The following is a 12,453-nucleotide window of genomic DNA, read 5'->3' as shown; positions in this document are numbered from 1 at the left end:
CTGATAATTCTGAGAGAGCCTGTTTTGCTGTCTCTAAAGTTTCAATTGCTTCCCCGCTCAGCAATCCGAATGGAACACAAATGATGCATCTGAAGCAAATAATTGTGTTCCTCATCTTACCTGAGGGTTATATTTTACTTATATGTTATAGTCCAGATTTTATTTCATGAGAGAAGTAGAAGACATTTTAATTATCTTTTGCAATTGATATTATTTAAAATGAAGACAGAAAAGGTCAGTAAATTAGGACCTCTGGGTGGCTCAGTGGTTGAGCATCTGCCTTTGGCTCAGGGCGTGATCTCAGGGTCCTGGGATCGAGTCCCACATCGGACACCCCGCAGGGAGCCTGCTTCTTCCTCTGCCTATGTCTCTGCCTCTCTGTGTGTCTCTCATTAATAAATAAACAAAATCTTTTTTTAAAAAGTCAGTAAATCAAAGTTCACTTGAATTCCACTGCCTTTTTTCTTGTTTTTCTAACCATTGTTATCAGTGAATATCTTATTTCTTCCAGAGCTCTCCCACCCCACTTGGGCCAGATGTTAGCATATAGAAACTTGTTTAAAGTAATATCTATTCGGGATCCCTGGGTGGCGCAGCGGTTTGGCGCCTGCCTTTGGCCCAGGGCGCGATCCTGGAGACCCGGGATCGAATCCCACATCAGGCTTCCGGTGCATGGAGCCTGCTTCTCCCTCTGCCTGTGTCTCTGCCTCTCTCTCTCTCTCTGTGTGACTATCATAAATAAATAATAATAAAAAAAATTTTAAAAAAATCTGTATCATCTTTAAAAAAAAATAAATAAAGTAATATCTATTCATTACTATGTGTAAGTCAAGCCTTGTATAAATTCTGGACTGACAGGGATAAAATAGTTAGACACTTCTCTAAAGGAACTAAGAGTTAGGGAGAGGAAAATACACATAAATAACAGTGGGCCTAACCTTCCATGGGGTGGGGTGAGGGACAGCTGAAGAGGGCACTTCAGTGAGTGGGCACTTCTGAGCCTTCCTGGTGCAAGAGAGAAGGGAAACTGAGGAAGGGAATTGCAGGCAGTGCCCCATAGTGGTTGAGAGCACCTGGATATCTGACGTGAGAAGGGTCAGACCCTGCCACCAGCACTCATTAGCTGTATAAGCAAGGAAAGTGACCCAGCTGGCATATTTGCAAAACAGGGGCAATAATTAACAATGCTAACTAACATTAATTTTGGGGGGTCAGGCACTTAACTGTAGTATCGCCTTCTATCATCATCACAGATACGATGTAGCTGCTTTTATTATCAACATTTTACAGATGATGAAATGATTTGTGGGTTGGGCATGATAATAAAATCACTTAAAATGCTAGTAATTGGGACGCCTGGGTGGCTCAGTGATTGAGCGTCTGCCTTTGGCTCAGGGTGTGATCCTGGGATAGAGTCCCACATCGGGCTCCCTGTGAGGAGCCTGCTTCTCCTTCTGCCTGTGTCTCTGCCTCTCTCTCTCTGTCTCTCATGAATAAATAAAATATTTTTTAAAGATGCTAGTAATTATGAGGAATTACTATAAAAGCAGAAGCGTGTGAAAAGGCAAAGGGGCAAGACAGCCTGGTGTCAGGTGCCAGGAAGTCAATACAAGCAGAGCAGAGATAGTCCTTTGCAGGCTTGCTTCTGGAACCCTCCCCACTTTGGGACTTGAGGAGATGATTCCCTGTCCAAGAGCTTAAACAGCTGTGGGAATTAAAGAAATAACTCTTCGGAGTCAGCTCATGTGGTGTTGAAGGGTGTGGTTCCTCATACTAGGCTACCGTGGTTTGAATCACAGAGGAGCAAGTAACTTTTGGTTTGTCCTTAAATAAACCAAATCACTCTGTGCCCTAGTTTTATTATTTATGAAATGCTAATAATAGAAATACTTGACTAGTAGCTTTCCATATGAGGACTAAATCAAATATATAAAAACAGTTCCTGGGGTATAAATACTCAGCAAGTATTAGCTTTATTACTGTTTTGTCAGTTAGTGGTTTATTTACTATTTCTTGTTCCCTCTAGATGCAGCTGGGAATGATCTGAAAGGTATACACAATGGGGAAAAAGAAGGAAACAACAACACTTGGATCTAAATAATAAATATAAATAAATAATTCCTCTGTGGCTAAGGCATTATTAAAATATTCCCCTTAGTTTTATGGATTTTCTTGCATTACCTCTTAATATCTAACATTAATTGTTGAAGGATTTTCTGGAAAAGATGGCTAATGTTCATGAGAAGATCAGGAATTTCATCAAAGAGATATAAACCATAAGAAAGAATCAAATGAAAAAAAAAAAGAAAGAATCAAATGGAAATGTTACAAATAAAAGTGATATCTGTCACAAATCCATTAGATGAGATCATGTGTAGACTGAACGTAGCAAAAGGAAAAATCAGCGAGCTGGTAGACAGATTGCTAGGATGAACATCTCCATAGGCTAGGAGCAAAATGGAGGAGAAACCAGAGTAAAGCATCCCAGCACTGTGGAGCAGCATCACATAGTATTTCATATATGCCCTGGAGTTTCAGAAGAAAAAGAGAACAAAAATGGGGAAGAAGAAATATTTGGAAAGATAATGGCTTAGAATTTGCTAAACATAATGAAAGAAATTAAACCACAGATCCAAAAAGTTCAAAGAACACAAAGCAAGATAGAAAGGGGAAAAAAAAAATCCTAGGCCTATCATAATCCAAGTGCTAAATACCAAATATAAAGAGAAGAAACTTAAAGGCAACCAAGGGGAGAAAAATAAGTAACATATAGAGAGGATCAAGTAAAATAATTCTAGTATGCCTCTTGTCAGAACATATGCAGATTGAAAGTTAAGGGACACCTGGCTGGCTCAGTCAGTGGAGCATTAATTTCAGGGTTGTGGCTTCAAGCCTGAGATTACTTTAAAATAAAATCTTTAAAGAAAAAATTAAAAGAGTATGATTTTTTAAATACTGGAAACCAAACAAAATCTAATTCTATACCCAGCAAAATAAGTTTTAAAAATAAAAGGAAGAAGGAGAAGTAGAAGAAAAAGAAGAAGAAGAAACCTTCGGATAATCAAAAGGTAAGAAAATTCAGTCCCATCCAACTGATGCTCCATGAAATAATAAAAGAAGTTCTTACAAAGAACAAGGCCACATGAAAATCTAGATCTCCACGAAGCACAAGAAGCACAATGGAAATCAATGACGTGGAAAACAGAAAAACAAGAGCATCAATGAAACAAAAACTGAGTAAACAAAATTGCTTGAATTAGTAATATCTGACAATGCAGAATTGCCCTTGGCACTTGAAATCTGCCATCTGCATGTCAGCTGCGGTCTGGGGCTATTATAGGATGCTTCCATGCAACAGGAATGGCAAGATAGGCTACACAGGATTTGGGTGCTGCGATGTTGTGACTTGTAATAAGAAACATCTATCTGGTCCATGTCCTCACTTCCTGCTCACGGCTCCAAAGCCCTTGGAACTTCCTGAGTGATAAGAGCCATGGGAGCATCTTTTATTTTATTATTCTATCTCTTTTCCTCAGTTCTTAAAATTGCTTCTGAGCCATAAAGGTGAAGGAGTGTCCTGTTACTCATAACCAGTTCCTTTCCACGACTGGGCTTCTGTTAATGAGATGACTTTCATAAAGCACCTAAGGAGGGGGCTGGTTGCAGGAGAACCAACCATGTAATTAGAGGGTTGAAATTCAGCCCTGTCCCCTGATTTCTGGGCAGGGGAGAGGAGCTAGAGGTTGAATCAATCAGCAGTGGTCAATGATTTAATCGGTCGCACCTGTGTAATGAGGCGGGACAGTGGTATGCCTGGGGAGGCCGTGGTAGTTCCATGCCCCATCCCCATATCTGGCCCCATGTAACTCTTCTACCTGGATATTCCTGAGTTATATCCTTTTATGGGATATTGGAAATCTAGTAAGTAAAATGTGTCTCTGAGTTCTGCGACAAATTAATTGAACCCAAAGAGGGGGTCATTGGAACTTCCGATCTACAGCTGATTGGCCAGAAGCACAAGTGACAATCTGGACTTGCAACTGGTGTCTGAACTTGGGGGAGGAGGTGGTCTTGTAGGACTAAGCTCACCCTTGTAGGACTAAGCTGCTGTCTCCAGGTAGTGTCAGCGTTGAATTGAACTGTAGGACATCCAGCTAGTGTTGGAGAATTGCTCAGTGGAATGGGAACCCCATATACACACACACACACACACACACACACACCCATTGGAATTGGCACCAGGACTTTGGTTGGTGTCAAAATCAGAGGTGTAATACTGCATGTTCTCTTATTCTCAAGATACGAAATTATCACATTCCCCATTTACTTTTCTTTCCATTTAATTTTAAAGCAGAGCATCAGGCCCAAATTATCAGAATCTTTATTACTGATTAGTAAAGCATCAGATGATGAGTACAGAGGATAATATCACATTTGCATTCACTTCATGAGCAATGGCTCTGTTTAGCTGATAAGGCATTTCCTTTTTCCCTCATCAAATGCAACTCAAAGGTTTGTCTCTGTAATGCACAGATGCCAGATGCTCTCCCTAATTAGTATTTCAAGCTCTGAAGTGACCATCCCCAAGCCATGAGCATCATTCTCCAATATGGGGGGCCTTGACCGCTTCCCACAACCCAAGCTCCATGAGAGCCTTTTCTGACCTTCGCAGCTGCTGGCTTTGTGGATCAGCAGTTGGGAGGCTATTATCAGTATCTTCAACTGAATATAGGGTTGGGGTGATCACATGTGCAAATTGCAGCTACATGGGTGGCAGGTCCAGGGGCCCTGGTTCCAGGTGGTCACTGCAGCTCTTCCATCATGAGCTAGCAGTCACCAATAACAAGCTCACCGTCCAAGAGGGAGGAGGAGTCAGATATGGCAGGATCTCTGGGGAGCAAACCTACCATCCTTGGTAGAGCTGTTTTCTACAAATGTGATGGTCTTCAGGAATTTTCACACAGGTTCTGTCTTCCTTTTTGAGCCAAAGCCCACTGTTACAACCACATGTACCTCTCCCCCCACCTCCACCCCCAGTTAAGTCATTAAATCCCTAAGGTCATGCAAGTGGGGTACTAATAATGGGATTAGTGCCCTTAAAAAAAGAGACATCTTGTAATGAGCACTGGGTATTACAGAAGATTGATGAATCGCTGACCTCTAGCTCTGAAACTAATAATACATTTTATGCTAATTAACTGAATTTAAATAAACATTTTCTTAAAAGAGGAGACACCAGATAGTGTTTCTCTCTCCCTGCCTCCCTCCCCCTCCCCCTCTCCCTCTCTCCCTCTCCTTTTCACTCCCTCCCACCCTCAGGCATGTGAGGACACAGCAAGAAGACATCAGTCTGCAAGCCAGGAGGACTGTCCTCACCAGACACCCAATCTGCCAGACCTTGATCTTGGACTTCCAAGCCTCCAGAACTATGAGAGATAAATGTGTGTTGTTAAGCCGCCCAGTCTATGGTATTTCTATAATTGTGGCTCAGACTGACAAGCCCTAAGCTCATATCTTATATTTCACAACTAAAAATATTTTACATATATTCCTTTGCATGTATCGAATATACATTATGAGCATGGGATCATTTGAATGCATTGAGGTACACACAGTAGAATGTACGCAAGGATTTCAGAAATTTAATCCGCCTGTCTTCCCCCAAGAAGAAAGACAAATAACAATGGTGGATGGAACAAAGTGACTAACCCATGGGCTCTGCAGTCCCTCAGGCCAGCACTTTCATTTGCCTCATTTAATTGTTACAACAGCCCTTTATGGCAAGAATTGTTCTCACCTTTTTGAAGATCAGGAAATAGGAAGACTTCCAAAAACTAAGCCACTGCCTAAGGTCACAAAGCTTGAAAGTGGCAGAGCTTGGAATCGCACCCAGATCCTGCTGTTGAAGAAGTCAGTGCTTTAACTTATTTACCCGCTCCTCCCTCCTATCAGAGAGCTGAAGTCACTCTGGCCACTGGACAGTTTGTGGCCACCCAGACCTCAGTTTTATCACCTATGGAACGAGGACCCCAGTAATACAAAAGGTGATTTGGATCATCTTGGTAAACATGATGAACCCTCTCTTTCCCAACAAGGAGCCAACCACAGGAGTTCCCAGAACTAGCATGAGACTTACAGTCAGAGACAGAGGGATTGAAGGGGTCCCCAGAAGGGCAAAGGCCAGCCGTGCTCATTTTGTTCCTGGCTGAGTGAGGCTCACTGTGTCTCCTGTAAGAGACTCAGCAGCCTCCCCAAGTTAGGGCGACGGGTATCCACCCTCCAGGGCTCATGGGGAAGTGTAGTAGAAAAGATACAGAGTCTGAGGCAAGCCTGGCATCTCTCACTTACCATTCCTGAAACTCAAGACAGGTAATTTAACCTCTCTGGCCGCATCTGCAGAATGGGTATCAGTGGTGGAAGCATATCTTTGGGAGGTAATCGCTGAGGAAGACAGGGCCACTACTTCCCAGTTTCTATGGGATGACAGGAGTCTCACTTGGGCAGGCACCTCTCTCCAAACTTCTGTCATTAAGATAGGAAGATTGTTGCTCCTCTGGATAAAGCCAGTTGGCTAATGCAGTGGACCACCCAACGGCAGGGGAGCTGTGATGAACTGTGTGACAGGTGGTAAGCCTCCTACAGGCCCTGGCTGCTTGGGTAAATACCAGGCCCAGAGCGGCTCTGTTTTTGTGATCTCTTAGCGGGCGTCTGTAATGCGCATCACAGGCTGGTCTGATGCTTGTTCAACGATAAAACTGCTTCTCCACTCCCTGCATTGGGAAGTGTTCTGGGTTCCACTGCACCCCAACCCTGGAAAAGCTCCCGGCTGGGGTCCTGCAGTCGGATGTTACCAAAAGGGTGAGAACACCCAGACAGGGCTAACCCAAGACTTCATCAATAAGTCCTTGGAAAGAACAGAAAAAAAGAATGAAAAGAGCCAATGGGCCCCACTTGCAGACAGAATCTTCAATTCTCTCTGCAGCCCTCAGAGCCCAGGTACTAAGCGGGCAGTGCACCTGCTACAGTGAAAGGTGGTTTTCACTTGGAAAGAGCGTTCTGTCTTCCTGGAGACGCCACGCTTCCGAACGCCAGCATCTGCAGACAAAACCTGCAAAGAGACTTTTTACAACTTGTAATGCTCCGTCCCACCTTCTTCCCAGTTGCCAGGACCTGCGCGAGGGTCCACCCGGCCCACCATCCCCGCGTGGGAGGTCAGGTCCGGTCCCCACTCCCCCCAGGACACCGGAGGGGCCGGCAGCCCCTGTGCAGTCGCCCAGCCGCAGGATGCCCCAGAACCCGCACAGGTAGGTGGATCATAAAATGACACAGATGACGCATGGGCCACTCAGGGGCTGTGCAGAGGAATAATGCTCCGACAGCCCATGGGGTGGGGCAGTGTAGACCCACGCTAGGCCCTGAACTGTAGACCCCGTGGGCTCCACGGTGTAGACCTGAGTTGGGTCTGGAGGTGTAGACCCTATTGGATTCCCGCAGTGAATACCTGTGGCATAGACCCTACTGGGTCTGGAAGCATAGACCTGTGATGGGCCTGTGGTGCAGACCCTGTTAGGTCCCCACAGTGTAGACCTGCGGTGTAGACCCCGCTGGGCCCTGCAGTGTGCACCCACACTGCGCCGGGCAGGGCCTGGAGAAGGGACAGCCCGAGGGAGCACTACCTTCTGGTCTCTGGGGAAGGGGCTCCCCCGGGGACATCACTGGGGCTCCTGGAGACGCTTGGCCCGGGCGGTTGGTGCCGTCACCCGGTGCCGCCGATAGGGATCCGTCCCCACCCCAGACAGACAGGGCCCTTCTCCCCTCATTTGCAGGCGCCACCTTCTCCGGAGCAGGAGGGGGCTCCAAGTTGAAATGGAGGGAGGGCGAGGGCCGATCCGCCGGACTGCAGACAGCTAAAGCCCCCCACCAGGAAACACGGGAAGGAGGGGGATCCCTGGGTGGCTCCCTGCATGGAGCCTGCTTCTCCCTCTGCCTGTGTCTCTGCTTCTCTCTCTCTCTCTCTATGTCTCTCCTTTATTCTCATGAATAAATAAATTAAAAACTCTTAAAAATAAGGAAACACGGGAAGAAGTTGGCTTCGGAGACAATCGGTGCACCTGCTCCCCTCCCAGCACCCCGTGTGTGAGCAGAACACAGACTCCAGGACACGGGGTATTTCTGACGGACGATGTATGGATGAGTTGCTTCCCACTTCACTGAGAACATAAAGCAGCAAGATTTTCCACCAGTTCCCACCCACTCTGCTCCTGTCGCTGGCCACGCTCCTACCGAAAGCCCCCTGCACCTAGAGGCGAGGTTGCACCCCTACTGATCTGCTCATAGGACTGACTAGTCCCTGCAGTCTTGGGGGCCTTGCAGCTGAAGCTGTCCCATCTTGGGGTCCCTCCCATCAGTGTATCTAACCACACACGCTCTCTGACAGTACTGCTGGGGGCTGGATCCCTAAATGTTGAGTGTATGTAAAAACTCAAGCACAGGTTTGATCTTCTGAAAGCATCGTGATAAAACGGCTGTGCTAATGATAGAAAGATTGTTTCTGCCACATTTTTATTATGGCAGAAATAATATGTGTTTCTCAACCTCGATATCCAACAGTTGTGATCACCCAGGGACCCTCATGGAAGAGGAGCTGGTTGCCCCTTTGAATGGAAGTCTTCTTAGGAGGGTTAATTTATAAAATAATTCAGCATGTGGTTCTCCTAGAACGTGCCGATCTGAAATGTGAACTTTCTCATTAATTCTCCTGCTATACCTTAGTAAAAATGAACTTTTTTGTACTTAGATTTTTTTAAAAAGATTTTATTTATTTATTTATTCATAGACACACAGAGAGAGAGGCAGAGACACAGGCAGAGGAAGAAGCAGGCTCCATGCAGGGAGCCCCATGTGGGACTCGATCCCGGGTCTCCAGGATCACACCCCAGGCTACAAGCGGCGCCCAACTGCTGTGCCACCAGGGCTGCCCGTACTTAGATTTTTTAAAAGTTTATTTGCTGTATTAAGCACGGTCAAACAAAGAACAATTTCTTAATTGGTATTATATACCCGTACATGCACATATATACACACGTACTTGTATATGCGATAAAATTCACCTTTACATATATGGCCATTATTGAACAGAAATGCCAGAAATAGCAGAAATGGCATTTTCTCAATAAAATGATGGGAACTTTCAGGCAATTTCAAACTGGTTTCCAAAATTTTTTATTTAAAAATCACAATATCATTAGATAATGCCAGGTGTGACTGTTTAGGTCAAATATTTTGTATGTTACTTCTTACTTTAAAAATAATGGGTCATTTTGTTCCAATGGTATGTTGTATTTTAACCAAGAAAATTCAGAGAAAAAAAACAAATGAACAACTCCTGACTTGGGTACCAAGTAGCCTTACATTCTTAAATATATAAGCCTTCCTTTGTTGTTTATCCACTGGCAGTTTTCTTTTCCTTTTTTTTTTTTTTTTAAGATTTTATTTATTTATTCATGACAGACACACACACACACACACACAGAGAGGCAGAGACACAGGCAGAGGGAGAAGCAGGCTCCATGCAGGGAGCCCATCACGGGACGCGATCCTGGTTCTCCAGGATCATACCCCGGGCTGAAGGTGGCCCCAAACCGCTGAGCCATCAGGGCTGCCCCAGTGGCAGTTTTCTGAAAAGAAATGGTGACCAATACCCGCAGAGAATCCATGAATTTAATCATGTGGTCAGAACTAACATCATTAATAATTAAACCTACTGGCAATATTTTGGACACAGATTCAGTCTGTGGTAATCAGATCTTTAAATACCAATATTCATGCCAAAACCTAATGTTTCATTGTCCAGTGCTCAGTGAATATAAACACATCACTGAAGCTTATGGAAAAGATCTTCCCGCCACCTGTCCTAATAACTAGCAAGCATATATTTCCTTTTGCCTACTTGAAAGGGAGGGGCAAAAACTGATTTGGACACAAAAGTGAAGAATATCCTTTACAACCAATCATGGTTTTGTACCATTAATCAGAAATAACACTTCCCATCATAAAATTCCTCTCAGGGAATTCTCACTCTCCTGGTTCAAATAGTTACACATCTCAGGCTTGAGGTGATTCATCTCTCTCTGTTTTTGATTTCTTTACGGACTGTTCCAAATGGAGTCCCAGGATGTGATGGTTTGTTGTTGGATTACGTGGAGGTGCTGTGCTGTTACCGGATGTTCGAGGTTGATGAAGTTATTAAAATGATGACAATATCAATTGCCATAGCAACGAAAACATCAACCTATAGTCTGATTTATCTGACGGGTGCTGAGATCTTTTACAGCCCTTAGAAGCTCCAACACAGTGCAAATTAAACACTTAGCTGTGCCAAAAGACTTGGCACCCAGATAGCCACCAGCTTTGCCTGGTACTGAATCACTGGGGGTGGTCAGTCATGAGCAGCACCTCTGAATACTATTTCCTCCCAACCGTCTGGGTGCCCGAAGCTTGAATGTGTGAACAGCCACTTTACCTGCATGGTGCACCTCCGTGTCCGTCATAAACAGACCATATTCTGAGAATTGACCGTATGAGGAAGGAAAATGATGTTCTCCTTCACGTGTGTATTTCTTCACCTCCCCATACCAGGAAATATCTTTGTTTCCTGCTAATTAATATGAATCAAAGAAGAGTGAAAGACACCCAAAGAAGGGAATATCACCAGCACCATGGACAAAATATATAGCTAAAAATACATGAGGGGAATATATGAGGCACCAGGAGAATATGCTTTATCTTGTCCTGGTTTGACAGGCACATAAATCATCTCTTGTTGCTTCCTTCATCCAAAACCAAGAGCTAAAAATATGATGTGGCACCTGTGTTCTTAAACAGTATTTTATGAAGAAAATGGCTTTAAGGGAACAGTGTATTTTGGGTTGAGCCTACTGTGCTGTCCCTTGAGACAACAGAAAATTTGACAGGATCTAGATTGGATGCCATTTGGAAAGCTTTTTCTAAAAAACATCCGGAGTTCAATCTTCTCTGTGTATGATTATGGACACAGTGATGATATAAATACAGATTTTTCACATGAATCCCCCACTCCCCAGAATTTTCTGTGCACCAAGCCCTCCAAATCTTCTTGTCCCCGAGAACCAGGAAACTGGAAGTTCAAAATGTGAATCACTGGTGACCCTACAACACACAGACACACAAATCTTATAGGCAGGGATTTTTTTTAAAGATTTTATTTATTTATTCATAGGCACAAGAGGCAGAGACACAGGCAGAGGGAGAAGCAGGCTCCATGCAGGGAGCCCGATGTGGGACTCGATCCCGGGTCTCCAGGATCACACCCCGGGCTGCAGGCGGCGCCAAATCGCTGCGCCACCGAGGCTTAGGCAGGGATTTTTTTAAAACATTTTATTTGTTTATTGATGAGAGAGACACAGTGAGGGAGGCAGAGACATTCAGGCAGAGGAAGAAGCAGGCTCCCCATGGGGAGCCAGTTGCAGGACTCGATCCCAGGACCCCGGGATCACAACCTGAGCTAAAGGCAGATGCTCAGCCACTGAACCACCCAGTCTTCCAGGGATTTTTAAAAGAATAATCTTATTCTTCTTAAAGGAAAAACTTTAAAGCAACAGGGTATGAAGAGGACTCCTCAAATACGTTTGCACTCCTGATACACCTCAGTGCTCTTCTAGACGAGGGATTCAAAAGCAAAACAAATCCCAGGTCCTGCCTTCACAGGGCTTACATTCTTGTTGAGAAAATAATAGCAGAAATAGGGAAATATCCTGGGATATAAGAGAAAGAGACATGTTAAGGACGATTTCAAGGATTTTGGCCTGAAGCCACCTGCATGAATGATGGCGCCATTCAGTGAGACTGTGAAAATGGTCAGAGACATAGTGAGGGGATGGAGATTAATTCTGGATGTGTTCAATTTGATAAATATATTACACATTTATTAAAAGATGTTAAAGCACAGACTTGAATGTATGGCTCTAGAGTCAGAGGGAAGACTCAGGCTGCAGATACACATTTGAGAGGCTCTAGTGTATGGATGGTGTTGGAAGGTATGAGGCCTCATGCAGTTGCCTCGAGGAGTAGAGAAGCAGAGATCTGGGACTGAGCCTTGAGATTCCGTCACACTGGAAGTAAGGAGAATGGAAAGAAGCTACCTTAAAAAAATGAGGAGAGACCTAAGAGCAACAGATGTCCCAGATTGGGATAGATCAGATGTGGCTGATGGCTGCAGTGTACAATGCATTGGTGACACAGGTGAGTGTGTGCAGGTGACAGAACAGGGAAAAAGCAACAGGCTTGGAAATGGCATCTCATTTCGGCAAATGATGACACTTTCTGTGGACCATCAAGTCAGTAAAAGGTGGCAAACAGCAAGAACACAAACGGAGCCAACAGGTAACAAGATCTGTCAGATGGACATACAAGCTT

Source organism: Vulpes lagopus, chromosome 14 (assembly GCF_018345385.1).
Source record: "Vulpes lagopus strain Blue_001 chromosome 14, ASM1834538v1, whole genome shotgun sequence".
NCBI lineage: Eukaryota > Metazoa > Chordata > Mammalia > Carnivora > Canidae > Vulpes > Vulpes lagopus.
The sequence above is the reverse complement of the archived record's forward strand: the minus strand, read 5'-3'. Positions refer to the sequence as shown.